This window comes from Dipodomys merriami, unplaced genomic scaffold, assembly GCF_024711535.1.
Source record: "Dipodomys merriami isolate MVZ:Mamm:240054 unplaced genomic scaffold, mDipMer1.0.p SCAF_2, whole genome shotgun sequence".
In the NCBI taxonomy this organism is placed as follows: domain Eukaryota; kingdom Metazoa; phylum Chordata; class Mammalia; order Rodentia; family Heteromyidae; genus Dipodomys; species Dipodomys merriami.
Window position 1 is genome coordinate 115153354 of NW_027203381.1, and position 6479 is coordinate 115159832.

Genomic DNA, 6479 nt, shown 5'->3' on the forward strand with positions numbered 1-6479 from the left:
AGTAAGGTCGTGAACAGTATTATCCCCTCCCTCATTTCCAGCCATTTCCCTTCCCACTCCCACACCCCCCACTCCCCTCTCCCTAAGTTGTAAAGTTCATTTCCAACATAGTGTCTGCTGAGTATCCCTATTACATTGGTTCACCCTTCGTCCTATTATTACTGTGATCCCCCTTCTCTTCCCCAAATCAGATAAACTTATTTACAAGACAAAGGGTACAGAAATAAGAAAACAGTAACAACAGGGAAAAACCAAAGGAACGACAACAACAACAACAACAACAACAGCAAAAAAAGTAAAGAGAAATAACTGCAAAAACGACACCAAAAAAAATTTTAAAAACCGTCTTGTTTCCATTTCTTGGAGTTCATTTCAATAAGCATCATTTTAGATAGTCATCTGCACATAGCTATTGAGCTATTGTGGTTCTCAGTTAAGAATACCCTAGACATATTTTAGTTATTACAAATGAGAGCAGCCGTGTAGCCTGTGTTTCCTTGGGTCTGGCTTGCTTTGCTTCATATAATTTTTTCCCCAAGTCTTTCCGTTTCCTTATGAATTCTTCCACCATTTTAGTTCCTTCAACATCCTCCTCTCCCTGCTCCTCCCTTCCCCTTTAGAAATGACCCCATTTTGTTGTTTGTAACCTTTACCTCTGGTTTTCCTTCCCTCTAGTTGAGGTAGTTGTTGTTGTTGTTTTTTAATCTGTGATTTTCTGTAGTTCTTCTTCTTGCTCCCACCTTCCAAATGACAGTCTATATCAAACTTAAGCCTTCTTTTCTGGGGGGGTATTTTTCTAATGAGCTCATTTAGCTTAAGACTTTCAGTTCTAGACTAAAACTTCTACATCAACATTTATAGTATTCTTGTTACCAAGAATGTAAATTCTTTACTGATCTCTTACCATCCAATTGAGTCTCCTTTATGACACTACCCTGACAACCCTCACTGTTGATGACTTTCTATCTACTGCCTATATCTTCTGTCTTTCAAACCACCAAATTTAGCCCCACACAGTATATTCCAACGAACTGACTCTCGTTATTTCAAGGCGCCCCCTTAGAATCTAGTGAACACATGTTCTGTGCTAGCTGTCTGGTTTCTCATAACTCATAGACACCATCAATCACTTTACTTTTCAACATCTCTTTTGAATCCTAGCATAATTCTTTTGTTTTGTTTTTGTTTGCTTATTCAATCTTTATTTATTTAGTTTTCTGTAGTACTGGAATTTGAGCCCAAGATCCTATGCATGCTAGGCAAACACTGTACACCCCTCATTGCTATAAACAATAACATTAGCTATTATTTAATTTCAGAAAATGCCTTTGTTAAAGTTACACAAATTACATTTCAAGGTCTGAAAGCTTGAAACCCAAATCTAGCACTAGGGGGAGGAAGAGGGACTGCATTGGTGACTGTGACGATCAGAAGAGCGAAGACTGGCAAGTGCTTTGGAAATTGCCCTTCCACGAGACAGACAGGGCGTCTCCTACCCTGCCCTGCACCACACGTATACCCGCGCTTTCCTCACCATCTGTAAGCAAGAATAAAAGGATGAGTCCTGACCTTGCTGATTGCACACACTTTTCCCTGAGATAAAGAAGTAGAGATGCCAGAATTGATGCACAGTGTGTGACTAGAAAGATCAGGAACCGGCATGTTGTAGGTGTGGGTACCCAAGCAGTTATGGTGCCACCTCCAAGGGCTGAGTGTTCCCACCGCGTCCTCCACAAACGCCGTACACACTGATGCTAGTCTTTGATGCTTTCAAAAGCATGGTTATTGTGGACAAGGCAACTAAGACTGAAGTTCAGTGACCTCTCCTAACTTGCACCAGGAGCCAGAGGCAGAGAGGAGGAGGTCCTGCTTCTGAGGCCCGCTGGAATCAGCAGATAGCCACAGTCTCAACTATACAGTTCAGCAGCAGCAATTTTCCACCTTGTTATGAAGATGGATGGCCAACTGCCTGTTTCCCACAGGGAAGGTGTTGAGGTTTATTTGAAGTAGATCACCTTGAGCATCTCAGACAACTGCTCTGTGCCCTGGCGGCCGGCAGAGCTGTCAAAGAAGATGACTGCAGTGATCGGACCCACCTCCTGGGACCTTGTGAGAGGATATCAAAGGCAAAGAACATGAGACAATCCTTTGAAAATTCAGTTGCCACATGAATGTAGGACTTCATCAGAAATAACAATCGTTCTGCCTCTTTGAGGTAGCACCGAGAGAAGTCAGCCAATGAAAACGGTCCATGTGTGCATGGACTGAGCTTGGACTGTTTCTCTTATTTTTTCCCCCCGACTTTCCTCCTTCCCCCGCCCATATTCTCTACTTAAAAGGCCATCAAGAAATCCACATTAGGGGCTGGGAAGGTGGCTCAGTGGTAGAGTGCTTGCCTTGCATGCATGAGGCCCTGAGTTCGATTCCTCAGCACCACATAAGCAAAAAGAAAAAAATCCAGAAGTAGTGCTGTGGCTCAAGTGGTAGAGCGCTAGCCTTGAGCTGAAGAGCTGAGGGACAGCGCCCAGGCCCAGAGTTCAGGCCCCATGACCAGACCCCCCCCAAAAAAAAAGAAAAGAAAAAAGAAATCCACATTATTGTTTTCCCTTTTTTTGTAGCTGTTACTCTCAGGAGCTTTCCGACACATTGCCAACGTGAAGAGCAAGTTGATAATTTTTGCAAAACACTACAAAGTCAGGCCTTATCTGTCTCTTTCTTCTATTTTTTTTTCTGTGCCAGTCCTGGGGTTTGAACCTAGGACCTGGGCTCTGTCCCTGAGCTTTTGTGCTCAAGGCTAGTGCTCTACCACTTGAACCACAATCCACTTGCAGCTTTTTGGTGGCTAATTGGAGATAAGAATCTCATGCACTTTCCTTCCCCAGACTGTGATCAAACTGTGATCCTCAGATCTCTGCCTGAGTAGTTAGGATGATAGGCAAGGAGCCCCTGACTCCTTACCTTTTTCTAGTTGCTATAACCAACAAAATGCCTCCCTCCATGTTGTGGGATGTGTTGATAGCAACATGACAGTTGTCTTACAGAAGACATGGAAGAGTAGGAATGACAGGGATGAGTGGAGACACAAGGTGGAACAGTCTAGGGGTCTCCCCCTAGTGCACACCTTCTTATCCATGCCTGGATCTCTGTGACCCTACTGAGATTAGGAGCACTTGTGCAGGCTGAGGCCAAGCTTTTGATTGTCAGTAATGTGTTTATAAAATTGGGACAGTTTTTTTGTTTGTTTCTGTTTTTGCGAACTTGTGTCACTCTGCCCTTGGCATTTTTGTGGGCAGAACTTCCTTCCAGTTATCCCTTTGCAGTTGTGGTCATCTGTTGCTCTTCTGGGGGAAGCTGGGGGGAAAATTCAGAATTACTATGTCAGGATGAAAGAGAGCAGAAGTTTCTTATATCCGCAAGAGGCTTTTACCACAAGACAATTGTCTTGAAATCTAGACTTTGTAGTGAGGAAGAAGACTTCAAAAATTCCTTAACAATGCTAGAAAATAAGACTGGAAGGTTCATCTCCTGATATTTTATTTTCATCATAATCAAGAAAAAGACTTTAGACAGTGACAAGGAGGTCTGAGAGTTGCTGCAGGGGAAGATACGATGTGCTGGAAGAGCTTGAAGGTGAACTTAACTGCACCTGGAATTGGAGGTAGAAAGAAGGAAAATATTTGGAGTGGGATCAGGGATTTCGTTTATATACCTCCACCCTGTGATGCTATCAGAAACATCTAGAAACATCTAGAGTGTCATGAGACACCTAAAATATCCTGACTAGTAACACACTTCCGTGACTATATTAAAGGAAGGCTTTGGAGCGCTCAGAAGAACTCAGTTCTTGGCCACTTCCAAAGTGGTTCAGAATGACTGGCGGTAGGCAGACAGTAATGGTGGAGGCTAGAGACATTAGTGCTAATATCCCCTTTTGTGATCACTTCCCCAGTGACAGTGCCTGTTATGTAAGCTGAAGAAAGCTTAGGACTCTGGGAGAAGGCTATTTCACAGGCTGCCCCAGCACCAGGCTGGTAGGCCAGAAACACAATTGGGTCAGGCAGAGGGAAAACTAGAGACATCTTCAATTCCAGTTCAACACAAGTGCTCTGGGATTCCCCAATAGGGCAGGTGGAAATGGCTAATGGAAATGGCTAGGGGAGCTTTCCTGTAGTGGGTTATACACATGCCTTTTCTTGCTCCTTCAAAACCATGAAATTCTCACCTTTCCTCCAGATATTTGCCTGCCATGTCAGCAAGTAGCAAGGAGGACATTTGAGCTATCCTAGATAGTCTGTTAGAAGCAGAGATATCCTAAAGGGAATTGAACTTTGAATAAACTGGCTGCATGTTTAAATAGAAAAGGGACAGCTTAAATTGGAAAAGTCTAAGCTATTGTTAACTGGCCAGTCTTAGTTACTTCTACTGCCCAGCAGGGTGGGGTCTCATGAGGAATAGCAGATGAAATTACAGAGAAAATAATGAATAGTTCCATTGAGTCTCTGAAGAGTAAGATGACTAAATCTGTGGATTCAAAATATGTGCCTGCCCTGTCTCTTCTCCTCTAGCAAACATTTCAGAGTAGGGACTCCATTTCTCTTCTAGGTTTCTCTGAAAAGTAGCATCTGCCTGCCCTAACCAATATCACTTGCAGGCTTAGTATTATACCAGGCAGAAGTGAAGGAATTGGTTGGTTACTTGATTTATCTGAAGTTCTATTTTTCCTTAACTGACAAAAGTTGCCCAGGGAAACTGAACTTCTCAGTGTTGGGGGAAATTTTCAATACTCCTTAGTCCATAGAGGAAGAGCTAACACCCTCCCCCCCCAACATGCACCAAACATGCACTTCTGATCATACAAATGTGTTTGATTAGGACTTGTGAAGTTTGAGAGACAATCCTTTCTCAGCTGAAGATATTTCTTATGGATCCATGGTTCAGTAAGGTTCCTTTACTTCCTGTTTTGTGCATTTCCTGTTCCTCTTTGGTGCTTCCTGTTTCCTCTCACATTTCTGCTGGGCAGTTCTGCCACTTTCTTTTGTCCCAATCTACTCCCCACCACCAAACCCCCACCCCACAAAGGCAAAGGCATCTCTTTTCAACACTAGGAATTCAATAACTCAATGCTCCAGCATTCAGAAACCCATCAGGAGTTTGATGGTCTCTGGGTTTAAAACAGCGATGGATAGGACCTGAAATGATGTGAAGAAAGTCAGTTATTTTCCACTGAGAACCTGTTCATTTCTTTGTGAGATGTAATTTTATTATTTGCTTACTTGTTTACTTATTCCTCATGTAAACGCTGCAAATGAGGCCTTCTGTGTCCTCTTCCTTATTATATCTCTCGTACTGACAGCAGTGCCAGGAACACAGATGGTTCGTAATACAGGTTGTTGAATTAATGTGTTGAGAAACAAAGAGACTGACAGAGGGTAGTGGGAAGTGAGACGGGGAAGTGTGAGGATTATACTGACTGAGAAAGGGAAAAATGGGAGCCAGTGCCCTGACTTATAGCTTCTCTTTTCCTTTTACTAGTTGAGTTCTGTATTCTAAAAGAAGATACCTTTCCAAAACCAGGTGAAAAGAGAACCCTTCTGTTAGAGGGAGCTTTTATAAACTAGATACCATCCATGCCTGTATAGAAAGTAAAACAAAAAATGTTTGACTAGAATAGTTTGTGTTCACCTGTCAAGGGACATCTTCCTGCTGCCCAGCAGTGTCCATACTCACCAACGTCCTCATAAACTAAAGGAAAAGGAGGAACCAGGTATGACTTTTTTTTGGGTGGGGGGGTCTGGTCGTGGGGCCTGAACTCTGGGTCTGGGCACTGTCCCTCAGCATTTCAGCTCAAGGCAAGCACTCTACCCCTGAGCCACCTTCCCAGCCCAGGTGTGACTTTTATTGACTGTTTGTATCTGCCATTTGGATCAAGTTACCTTGCTAAGCTTCAGGGTAGTTAGATGCTCAGAATTCCTCCAGCAGGCATGTGAGTAGAGTCCATTCATAGCACTACCGGAGGCCCCTGGGGGTCTACTGTGGCAACTTTCATCTATACGACACTTGTAAAAAGGCTGTGTGACACTTGCCTGCTGCCAGTACTGGTGACTCAGTGGCAGTTGGGTCATGGAATAGGTGAAAGTAATGGTAGCAGAGAAGATAGCAGCCTAGTTTTCATGAGAATGTGGGAGAGAGCAAGCAGAGTCCCTACTTGTCTGCTTTATGTGTTGGGTTTCCATGGAAGGAAGGTTCTAGAATGAAAACCCTGACGAGTTTTAAAATCCCAGATTCACATCATCTCATAATTGGGGACAGAATAAATTTTCTGAAACGTATTCTAGTGTCTTGTGGAAGCTATTTGCCCTCTAACATCCTAAGAATTTTCTTACTAGATTACTTTTCTAGTTTCCCTGGATGTACATGTTGGCTGCTAGGGAGCTGATGAGCCCAAGGATGACTAAAGTAGGTAGAAACAAAGCACCCTC

At 43.3% G+C, this 6479-nt stretch overlaps 1 long non-coding RNA gene across 1 annotated transcript; it reads right to left on the reverse strand.

Annotated features, from left to right (window-relative positions):
- Window positions 1-3531: 3531 nt before the first annotated feature.
- LOC138831786 (uncharacterized) lies at window positions 3532-6199 on the reverse strand. Its single transcript, XR_011373452.1, has 3 exons — window positions 5934-6199; window positions 5274-5419; window positions 3532-3646 (listed from the first exon to the last, which is right to left on the reverse strand). It is a non-coding gene; the product is annotated as an uncharacterized lncRNA (long non-coding RNA).
- Between the last annotated feature and the right edge of the window lie 280 nt (window positions 6200-6479).